The sequence below is a fragment of the Crinia signifera genome, chromosome 9 (assembly GCF_055691185.1).
Source record: "Crinia signifera chromosome 9, ASM5569118v1, whole genome shotgun sequence".
Lineage (NCBI taxonomy): Eukaryota > Metazoa > Chordata > Amphibia > Anura > Myobatrachidae > Crinia > Crinia signifera.
The window spans coordinates 131,615,030-131,627,655 of NC_139225.1; the positions used below are offsets into that span (position 1 = coordinate 131,615,030).

The 12,626-nt window shown below is 45.9% G+C and overlaps 1 long non-coding RNA gene across 1 annotated transcript; it reads right to left on the reverse strand.

Annotated features, from left to right (window-relative positions):
* Nucleotides 1-367: 367 nt before the first annotated feature.
* LOC146036053 (uncharacterized) lies at nucleotides 368-2,290 on the reverse strand. The gene is made up of 2 exons (XR_014460759.1): nucleotides 1,758-2,290; nucleotides 368-1,684 (listed from the first exon to the last, which is right to left on the reverse strand). It is a non-coding gene; the product is annotated as an uncharacterized LOC146036053 (long non-coding RNA).
* Nucleotides 2,291-12,626: the final 10,336 nt, after the last annotated feature.

The window sequence follows — 12,626 nt, forward strand, 5'->3', positions numbered from 1 at the left end:
GTCACATCAGTGATCAGGGTGTAAGCCTACTCCATACGCCCCTCCCATTTGTATGGTCACCTCAGTGATCAGGGTGTAAGCCTACTCCATACGCCCCTCCCATTTGTATGGTCACCTCAGTGATCAGGGTGTAAGCCTACTCCATACGCCCCTCCCATTTGTATGGTCACCTCAGTGATTAGGGTGTAAGCCTACTCCATACGCCCCTCCCATTTGTATGGTCACCTCAGTGATTAGGGTGTAAGCCTACTCCATTTACTTTCCATTACCACCTCTAATCTCATTTACCCACCAGCCCTCACTGCGACCTCCTGACCTTTTGGAGCATTTATTAATATAAATAAAGACAAATTCACACAAAATACTGTATATTTAATAAATAAATTCAAACTTTTATTTTAAGTAAAATGTATATATTATTTTTGCTCTGCATTATAAAATAGGGAATACTGGAACAGGATTGTTCCAGAACTCTTACACACTTGTCCTATAAGAGGAACAAGATGGTGGAAGCCACATGACTCATAGAGAGTCATCCATCAGCACTCAGGAGAGGAAAAACCCCCTGTGGGGGAAACCTCTGGGGACCCATGGCTGACGGACTGCCCGTCCCTCTAGGCATTAAGAGACTTTGCAGAGTTTGCCCAAACCACCCACCCACTAACCTTATATAACCCGTCATCCCTTCTGTCACCCCAAATCTGTATTTTAACTTTTTTCCCAGATGATGAAGAACGCACCCGATGGCACCGGGGGGCACGCGCATGTCCAAAGTAATGGGGGGAGAGACAAGGTAGGGGGGAGAGACAGACAAGGTAAAAGGGGCGAGACAGACAAGGTAGGGGGCGAGAGAGACAAGGTAGGGGGAAAGAGACAAGGTAGCTAGCTACCCATTAGTATTAGGACTCCATGTAAGAATCAGTCAGAACCCCTTTAGGACTCGTCTCTGGTGCTATAAGGGGTTAGGGCTGCAATGATATATATAGGACAGCTCTAACTCTGTTTCCTATGTCCCCACCGGGTCTGATCTCTATACACATACACAGACAGCCGTCATGTATGTGCATTAGTCAGTAACCCATTGCCAACAGGCTGCTGGCAACACAGCAGAGGATACAGCGGAGGAGGGGGCACCGCTGGTCCTCGCTGGAAAGATACTTTGTGTGATGGTAAATACCAGCGGCATATCCTGTGTATCACCCTGACACTAACACAATATGCTGCCAGAATTTAGTATCACTCTTACATGGAGCCCAAACTATGATAAATCTATAACAACAGTATCAGATAATAACAAAGTAATGGGTACAGCACCATATACATCTCTCCCACCTCTGCACATTAATAAGTAGGGATCCGTACGGGGACTTGATGCAGCATAGTAGGACACATTTGTGCCTTGCGACACGTCCTAACCGCTCCATACAGGGTTTATCCAGCGCCATCCAGACACCGCCCTTAGGTGTCCCAGGCACAGCCCTAGTGGCTGCTTAGTACTGCCCCCCTAGGTGGGAGATTTGTTATTATCCAATACTGTCCTGTCGGTCAGGTGATCAGTCATATATTACAGTAGTCACGCTCCGAGTCTACCGCCGCATCGCACTAACCTGCCCTTATCTCTGTCCAGTCACTAACCTTATGTGAGTATGTCCTCCTGCTGGTGAGATGCGCACTGCCCGGAGTTCTGTGAGGTGAATGAGTGAGACAGCCTCAGTATAGCCCTGATTATGACATGACTATGACCTCACAGACCCCACCTGATTGGCCAGTTTGTGGTTTGAGGCCCATTATGACATCACAGCTCCTTTATCTTTTGCATGGCTGACCTGAGGGAAATGTGATTTAACTTCTCACTTTAAATATTACATTCACATCAGAATCTAATGTATTATTTGATGGCAGGATTTCCCTATAAATCTTTGGTAATGTGAGGTTTTATATGAACACAATTTTCACTGTAATTACATTGTATTCTAGCAGGGGTGACCTCCCATCATAACCCATTCCAGGAGAGACAAGATGCTCTCTTTCTGGACATTCATGTCAGTGGCAGTTGCAGGGCTGCAGCACAGTCCACAATTCAGATAGGGGAGCCCCACCAACTGCCACCTTAAACACCACAGTCTGGACTCACTGGCAGGTGTGGCTCCCCTTATTGAATTTGTGACATTGGTGCAGTCCCACATCTACAACTACCACTGGCAGCAAGTCCAGGAGCAGAGCATTTTGTCCCTCCTGGAATGGGTCATGTTGGGAGGTATGCGGGATCTACTTTTAGTTCACATATTTAGCAGAGATCTACCATTGTCAATGGGCCTGATTTGGAGGTGGCCCATATACTGATATTTAGTTTTGCTATTCCGCATGCATGAAAGTACCGGAAACCCTTACTGCAGACCCGTAAATCTAACTGTACGATGGCGGGCACAGTTGCACACGGCATTGCTGCCAGTAGAGATGGTAACTGTATATTTCTGTAGATATAAATACATAAGAATCAAGAACTGCACAATCAGCGTGAATCTCAGCCAATCAGCGTGCGCCGTGCAGCCAGTGTTTTCAAAACAGAAGTGCTTCCCGCGCCGCCGCATATCGCTAGTTATTTCTTATTCACTGAAGGGACCCCCACCGCCGCCAGCTTTATACTCAGCGCCGCAGGTACCCGCGCAGCAAGGACACCACTGCAGGCTCCTGTCAGAAGCCGGCATGGACCCCCTTTGCACGGGGGGCGAGGGGCGAACTGCCGCCCTCCAGTGGCCGGCCCTGCATACATACATATACACACACATACATATACATACATACATACATACACACACACATACATACATATACACACACATACATATACATACACACATGCATACATACATGCATACATATATGTATATCTGTTTAAAATAGAATAGAGGAGCGCTCCATAGTGTAAAACAATTTATTTTGGGTACATAAAAAGCACAAGGCAGTAGTACCAGATGAGACTCGTACCAGACAAATAGCAGCAGTGGGCTGGTTACCACATGATTCAATAATAGAAATACCCAGGCATGAGCACCAACCGCCGTCCGGAGCACTGAAGTACGTCCACGATCACCCGCTGGAACCAGCGTGCCGGGGAGACAAGCAGGGACAGACGCCGGAGGGATCAGCCGGGAGCAGCAGCGTCACCAGGTCACGCCCTAACGCGTTTCGTATAACACTTCGTCAGAGGGCGTGACTGGTGATGCTAGGCCGACTGAATTTATCAGAGGACCAATCACACAAATTAGTGAACAAGTAATGACAGGTGGGAACACATAATTAAAGCCCATCAGTGTACTAAGCCACTATAAGGTCCGCAATAAAAACATTGTAGATATATACAACAGTATGAACAATGAAAAAACATACAAAGATAACAATAAATAAAATAGATATATAAAGTATCAAATCATTATACAAACGGCATACAGAATATTGCCGCTAAATACATACAAATTCTGTATGCCGTTTGTATAATGATTTGATACTTTATATATCTATTTTATTTATTGTTATCTTTGTATGTTTTTTCATTGTTCATACTGTTGTATATATCTACAATGTTTTTATTGCGGACCTTATAGTGGCTTAGTACACTGATGGGCTTTAATTATGTGTTCCCACCTGTCATTACTTGTTCACTAATTTGTGTGATTGGTCCTCTGATAAATTCAGTCGGCCTAGCGTCACCAGTCACGCCCTCTGACGAAGTGTTATACGAAACGCGTTAGGGCGTGACCTGGTGACGCTGCTGCTCCCGGCTGATCCCTCCGGCGTCTGTCCCTGCTTGTCTCCCCGGCACGCTGGTTCCAGCGGGTGATCGTGGACGTACTTCAGTGCTCCGGACGGCGGTTGGTGCTCATGCCTGGGTATTTCTATTATTGAATCATGTGGTAACCAGCCCACTGCTGCTATTTGTCTGGTACGAGTCTCATCTGGTACTACTGCCTTGTGCTTTTTATGTACCCAAAATAAATTGTTTTACACTATGGAGCGCTCCTCTATTCTATTTTAAACAGATTTCCACTTCATCCCCCTGAGTTCTGGGATTTCTGGAGGTAGCTGCAGTCCGGATTTCTGGGACTTGGTGTTTCCGTATCACTTCAAAGAATTTATCTTTGGACTTTCAGCTGGTTGTTACAAGTACCTATTAGCGCTTATTCACCACCAAACTGCTCCCACATATATGTATATATATACATACATACATACATACATAGCATCCACCTCTGAACCAGGCTCACAGGCCCTATGCTTCCCACAATAGATTTTGTTTTGCTGACCGCTCTTACACACATAGGGCCACATTCTGCTTGCCTCGCTCGGACACCAATTCATTTGCATAGTGTATCTTAGCCCACTGCGCATGCGTACCATTCGCAAGGCGCATGTGTAGGTTTGGGCAACCGTGCACACTCGCGACCTTACGAGTAGAAATACGCTAGCGAACAAACTCGTGCAGAGTAGTCGTAATGTGGGCGTATGGATTGGCGAGGGCACAACTGGGCGGTAATCGGGGCGTATACTGGGGTGGTGACTACATGTGCTGGGCGGTGGCTTCGCTCCACTGTGAGAGCGCTCGGACTGATTGAGCTTAAAATCATTAGCTCGGTAAAAGTAAAGGCCCCCATACACTATGCGATTTTGGTCCGATTTCATCCGATTTCGGCACTTTGTGCCGATAATCGGGTGAAATCGGCCCAAAATCGTAGGTGTGTGATATCTGATCCGATCCGCGGTCCCGTGCGCATCGGACCGGATCAGGGAGGTCGGACGGTCTGTACATACGATCACGTCCAACCTCCCTGTATGCATATGCCTGCCACCTGACAGGCATATGCATGCAGACACCGGGGGAGCAGTGGGGCGGGCAGCGGGTCCCTGAGCGCCGGCGAGTGCTGCTGACTGACCTGGCCGGGCAGTGTACTTACACATAGCAGCAGCGGGGACGGGACGGGACGCGTAGTGGCACCGCCCGCCCCCACCACCGCTGCCCGCCCCCACCACTGCCGCCGCTGCCTGCCCCCACCACCGCCGCCGCTGCCCGCCCCCACTACTGCCGCTGCCCGCCCCCACTACTCCTCACCGCCCTGCAGCTCCCCGGTTTTTTTTTTACATGGGATAAATCGCATGCGATTTATCCCATGTAAAAAATGGCACATCAAGTGCCAAATTGTATGTGAGCCTCCCGGGGAGCTGCCGGGCGGCTTGCAGGTAAATTGGGTCAGACTTGTCCCTAGGACAAGTCGGCCTAATGTATAGGGGCCTTAAGTCTTACGCCTTGCAGGACAGCCAAATCTCTGCCCCACATTCGCAGGGGCGATCAACACGGACAATTGCTAAAATACCTACACACAATATACTGTACACCCATGCAGCATACACGTTTCTCTACTATTAGTTATATAATCACATATATAAGAATGGTAGATGCTATATGTGATTGGATTACTAATAGTATTACTAATACTGGCCATAGTGACCTTCAAATGAAATTATATTGTTATATTTTATATTGTATTTGAATTGCTTTGATACCTTTATGTTTATTTTTGGATTACATTTGATTTCTATTTTAGCGCAGTCTGTTTTTTTCTCTCTTTGTGATCTTTCTATATGTGGTCCAAGTACCCGCATCTGACTGCTGACTGAACAGAATATTTGTGATTGCTCATAATTTGTTACACCGTGGTCCGACAGCGTACAGCCATTTTCTTCTGTTATAGGATCTATTAGTCAGCCAGCGACTGATAACCAGGACACAAGCACGGAACCACTCTGGTATTGTATCATATTAACGGAGCAGGCGGCAGCTGTACTACAGCAGCATCAGCCTGCAGCCACTGTACCACCCATATCAGACAATTACACCCGACACACTACATTCAGGAGTCGGTCAGGATGTACTTGGTGCTGTTAGGAGCCTCTGTGCTGGTACAGAGCGGTAAGCCCAGCAAATGTGGGTGTGGGGCCATACTGATATATAGCAGCTGCAGAGGGCTCTTCACAGCACTCCGGTGCCGTCATGACATCAGGGGCACTACCGGGAGCTGGCATTCTGAAACGTCAGATGTTCAAGTTCACGTGTATTTTGTTAATTTGGCTGTGATCTACCAGCGGATGCCCCAAGATCTACTGGTAGATCAGGATCTACCTTTTGGCCAGGTCTGCCCTACAGCATCACAGAAACTTGAGGTTGATCTCAGTCGAACCCAAATCGCTGGGCCTTCAATCTGATACCTGGTCCACATGGGTTCATTGGTTCTAGAGATATTGCAGGTAAAACTTTTTTTTTTTTTCATTTCTGAAATGTAATTTCATGGCTGTTCATGTTGTTTGAGGGCAGATTTCTCTGGGACCAAACGGGCCAGTTTCACTGGACCAAAATCATCTGAAGGCTACATGTAAATGGGTCAGTTGGTTCCGAAGATTTAGCTGGTTGTTTAAAGGGGGGCGGGGGTGGTTTTCTCTCCCCCTCACACCAGAAAATGCAGGGACTAGGCTTGTATAAAAGGGGCCAGTCCGAGAATGTCCCTGCAAGATCCTGGGACCATATTCGCTGCATTTTCTGGTATATAAGGGGTATTATTTCAAATAGCCGGGACATGCAGTGCTCTAAATACAGCCGGGCAGCCCCCTGTTCTCTGCCCGGCTGTTAATGGCTGTCATTTCTGCCTGGCGGCGACTGTCCCCCAGTTACCGCGAGCATGTATTCCCCCTTGGCAATGAGCATGGAACCCCTGGCAATGAGCATGTAGGTATTCAACACTTATGTAGCATAATTTTTAATAGGCATTATGGTGTTTGGCATAATACGTAATGGAGATTATGGTGTGCGGCTTAACATGTAATGAGCATTATGGTGTAAATTTTTAATGTGCGCCTTTGGCGCGCAATGCCCCTATTTATGAAGCATATTGTGCATTATTGCTCAATCTGTTTGGTATAGTGCAGGCATGTCCAAACTATGGCCCTCCAGCTGTGAAACTACAAGTCCCATCATGCATTGCCACAGTTTTGCAATTAGGGAATGCTAAAACTATGTCAAGGCATGCTGGGACATGTAGTTTCACAACAGCTGGAGGGCCACTGTTAGGACATGCCTGGTATAGTGTGTATTTTGGCTCAATCCATGTGGCAAAATGTGAATTTTGCCTTAATCTGTGTGGCATATCGTGAATTTTTGCTCAATCGGTGTGAATTTTGTCTCATTCCATGTGGCATAATGTGTAAGAAGCAAGTACAGTATAAGGGGTTACTATTGTGTTGCATGATTTGTATAAGGGGTATATGGTGTGGTAAACTTAGGTTACCACATAAAAGGTGCTGACATACTGTCTACCAAGTTTCGGCTTTCAGTATTTTTTTATGACTGGAGTGCCGCCTCACCCCTCAAGTATCTTAGGACATCGGCGTCCTGCGGGTGCACCTTTGGAGTGCACCCGCCAATATATCTCCCTGCATTTTTCTTATGCCAGCCCCCTGCGTTTTCCAGGCATATATAATTATTTGAAAGTATTTACACAAATAGAGACACACCCATGAGCAGACCACCCAACCAGAACACTGGTAACGTCCCCCACATTATTAGATGCTGGCCGCAACCCCTATTATTGCGCATAATAGGCCCTTGATAATTTTCAGTTCCAGGCCCATTTAGACCTTAATCTGGCTCTGCTCCCCTTCTTCTGTGGCAACCGGTCCGGACTGCATTACTTGTTGGCTATAACTTTGTGTGCTGCAGTGAGGGGTTTCTTGTTCTGCCTGTGAGGTGTCAGCAACATCTCCGTATTGGTGAGATGGCCAAGGTTGGCCACTGCTGTTTATAATTTTCTTCCCATCGGTGCACACCCTAATGCCATGGGCTGAGCACGCCAAAGGCGTCATTTATATTAATATATCAAGCATTTAGTATTATTGCATTTAGTATTATTGAAGAGTAATAAGTTTGTTTTGCGTCTTGTTTATACAAACCTGCAATTACAAGATAACAAATGTTTATATGTGACTTATACCCCTTTCACACTGCCGCTCTTTTTTAGCCTTCTTAACCGGTTAGAGCTGCAGTGTGAAAGCGCCAGTCTGCATTTACTGATTACAAATAACCGGTATTTGCAAACGGGTAAAAAGCAGAGTCCTACACGGTTCAGAGATGTTTTTTATGCAGTGTGAATGGCTCTGAACCAGTATATAGGACTCAGGCAGCAGTTAGCACTGAGCTGGTTATCAGCACAGTGAATATTTAATGATCAGGAGATGCTCATTACATATGCGCATATGTAATGAGCGGCTCGTTCAAATGCACGCGCCTGCTGCCTACCACGCTGCCCGGATCCGCAGCCAGGTACCAGAGGAGGGAGGTGGTGTTACTAGGTGCTGGCTGTGTGTGTGTGTGGGGGGGCCCTTGTGCTTTACCGACATCTGTGGCTGCCGCCCCCGGGTGACCCCCTGAACCGGCTCTGCCTACTGCCGGCGTTGCAGCTTTAATGCCCGGCAGCGAGGTCCCTTTGCTTTTATTTGGTGAATTACGTGTTATATTAACCAGTAATATACCGTTTACAACATGCAGTGTGAATGGGGTTAAACTTGCTCTGACCCGGTTAAAGAAACGTTAATAAAACCAGGGTCAGAGCAGGTTTGGCAGTGGGAACGCCGCATTATAATAGTGTTTTGAACATTTTGTGAAGATTAAGAAATTACGAAAATGTTTTTCCTTTGCCAAGTAGCAATTTGGCTGGTCAACACCTACTTGTCAGCACTGTGTTTAAATTAATTCATGTTTATGTTGCAATCTCTGATTTATTCAAGTATAATTATGAATCTCACCTGTCACCATGAATCATACTTAAATGATAAAGACCTGAACAAACTGAGATGTGTATAACAAGTAATTTCTTTCAGCTTAGCGTAAACTACAGTATGGGGGTGATTCAGGTTGGTTCGCTGCCTAGCGAGCTCCTTAATGCCACCTGCCCCGCTGTCACAGGCAGGGCCGGCGCCACCACTAGGCAGCTCTAGGCATTTTCCTAGGGCGCCGGCACCTGGAGGGCGGCAGTTCGCCCCTCACCCCCAGCGAACTGTGTAAAACAATTGCTGCCCGGCGTCCCTGCAGTGCTGCTGGAGCGTCAGAGGTGTCCGTGCCGTAGGGGTACCTGCGGCGCCGTCATGTGTATAAAGCTGGCTGCGGCCGGCGGGGTCCCTGTAGTGAATAGCAAATAACTAGCGCTATGCGCGCGGCGGCACGGGAAGCGCTAGTTATTTGCTATTCACTACAGGGACCCCGCCGGCCGCAGCCAGCTTTATACACATGACGGCGCCGCAGGTACCCCTACGGCACGGACACCCCTGACCGCCCCAGCACTGCAGGGACGCCGGGGCAGCAATTTTTTTACACAGGTACCCACCCGGCACCGGGGCGCCCCCACCCCGACTCGCCTGGGGCGCTCCGGTGCCTTGCACCGGCCCTGGTCACAGGCTCATCGGCTCCGCTATAATATAGTAGAGTAGAGCTGTGCAAAATGCAGCCCTCCAGCTGTTGATGAACTACACATCCCAGCATGCTTTGCCTTAGTTTTGCTATTTGGCCATGCTTAAACTGATGTAAGGCATGCTGGGATATGTAGTTCATCAACAGCTGGAGGGACGCTTATTGCCCAGCAATGTAATAGAGCCTGCTCACTCAGCTGTCAGTGTGGCTGGTTTCAGAAATACGGGGGACCCCTACGCTTTTTGTCTCCCATATTTTTGGAACCAGGACCTGCTCAACGAGTCCAGGGCTAGTTTGGATCACAATGCTGTTTGTGATGAACCGCATGCTGAATTCAATGCTGAACCCCATGCTGTTTTTTATTTATTTAAATTATAACCAAAAATCACACATTACCCAGTGTAAAAATGTTCACATTTCCGTGACCAAAAATCATATGCGAATTCTGACTTTGGGCTTGATGCACTAAACTTCAAAAGTGACAAAATGGAGAGAGATAAACAGCCAGCCAATCAGCTCCTGCCTGACATTTTTCAAACGTGGTCTGTGACATGGCAGGTAGGAGCTGATTGGCTAGCTGCTTATCACTCTCCATTTTATCACTTTTGAAGCTGTGTGCATCTGGCCCATGGTCTTAAAAAACTCGCACCCTATTACATTTCGCCCCTCAATTTGAAATGTAAAAAATATTTTGATATTTTGTGTTGGATGGCAACTATGCTTTTTCCTCTCCTTAAAATTTAGAATAACTATGGTCAATAGTAGCCATGCATTGTTTTTTTTTTTTGTTTTTTTTTTCATATAGACAGTGCCTAATAATATTTTTGATGGATTCCAAAGTTGCATTATTTTGCATTTATTTTAATATTTAAGTTTCCATTTTGGGGTTTTAACTTTACCATTCTAAAATGCTCTTTCTTCCCCCAAATTGCTAACCAAAACTACGAATACCCTTTTATGAACAATTGTTAGAGTATTATAACTATATAAAAAAAAAATATTTTAACCTGTAATTTAGATGTGATTTTGATAACTTTAAAATAATATAACCTGAATATGAGGCGGATTTCAAAATCAACATATTAGATGTGAAGAACATGAAAACATATTAACAGTTAACGAGGGATGAAAGAGATCCTTTCCCAGTCCACATATATTCGGCGCGATGTCCAGTTCCTCCGGTACAATGTGAGACATTAGATTAAACTTTTGCAGAATAGTAACAAGAAAAATAAAAAGCTCCAATGGGGCCAAAGCCTTTCCAAAGCACATCCTTTTCCCTGGGGTAATATAACAATATACAGTATTTTTTTATTAACAGTTTCTTATATAGCGCACACATATTCCGCAGCGCTCGAATACAAAGGTAAATTAATCCTTCAACCAGCGCTCATAGAATAATGAGGAAATTACTTCCCTTTTTAACTCTCCCCTGAAGCGCTTCTCAGCCTCCACACTGATGCTGACAATTCACTCCTCAGCAATGAGCGCTGGTTGAAGGATTAATTCACCTTTGTATTCGATTGTTTATTGTTTGGGGTCTAGAAGAAAATCCCTAGAATTAGTCCTACCTAGCAGCTTATATTTGCGCACTGTGGTGAATACTTTATTATCTGTACCAATATTCCGCAGCGCTGTGCAGAGAATATTACAAAATTCACATCAGTCCCTGCCCCAGTGGAGCTTACAATCTATATTCCATACCACATGTACACACAGACATTCGAGGGTTAATTTGTTGGGAGCCAATTAGCCTACCAGTATATTTTTGGATTGGGGGATAAAAAACCAGGCAAGTACGGGGAGAGTATGCCATGTTGGGATTCGAACCCATGACCTCAGATATTACTGATATCTGTCATATCTTAGAGGACAATTACAGACTACAGTATCTCATCAGCTGTATAACGAGGAAATATTGGGCATGATTCAGGTTTGCTCAGTAAGGTGCGAACATCTTCCTCAGCTCAGAGGCGGAGACAGATAGTAATTTGCGAAAAGCAAAATAAAATGTGGCAGTGTTTCGGTTTATGTCCAAATCCAGTCCAAACTCCAGTTCTAACTCATTGCTTGCTTTAGACGACTTGCTTCAGATGATGATGCCAGGCAAGCCTTGGCAGGTACAGGTACATGAATGCCATTTTACAAAACCTGATGCTTTTCATTTAAAAGAACAGTCTGCAATGGAAATGTGTTTTGCTACTGGGAGCCTACAACATCCCCCACCTTTAATCAGATAAGCTGAGCAATGTGTGCAAACACCAACCCCTCCCTCTGTACCAGCTGACCTAACTTTCCTTTAAAATGGGAAATTTGGAGAAGCCTGGCCAAGGCTTGCCTGGCATCATCATCTGAAGCAAGTCGTCTAAAGCAAGCAATGAGTTAGAACTGGAATGAAGTTTTCAAACCATCTCTCATCTCCTCTGTACAGGTACATGAATGCCATTTTACAAAACCTGATGCTTTTCATTTAAAAGAACAGTCTGCAATGGAAATGTGTTTTGCTACTGGGAGCCTACAACATCCCCCACCTTTAATCAGATAAGCTGAGCAATGTGTGCAAACACCAACCCCTCCCCCTGTACCAGCTTCCTAACTTTCCTTTAAAATGGGAAATTTGGAGAAGCCTGGCCAAGGCTTGCCTGGCATCATCATCTGAAGCAAGTCGTCTAAAGCAAGCAATGAGTTAGAACTGGAGTTTGGACTGGATTTGGACATAAACCGAAACACTGCCACATTTTATTTTGCTTTTCCCAAATTACTATCTGTCTCCGCCTCTGAGCTGAGGAAAGCTATGTATTACTCTTTGTTTTACTGTTTCTTTCTATCTTCATCATATACCTCTACCCCCACTGTATGCAAAGCCTGTATGCTGTTCCTTCACTGATTGCACACCCTGCCAGCAACAAGCTGGCAGGGTGTGTCAGCTTTGGAAGAAAAGTGGTTCATAAATACAAATATTATTTTTACTGCTGCCTTTGAGCAGCATGATCAAGATGGCGCCGCTGATGGCTGCCTTGGAGCTGTGCAGCTCAGTCAAATATATTCCCTGTGTGATAACTGTACTGTCTGCTTGTATTGTTACCTACCTGGCGGTTTCGGCGACCAGTGGCGCCGC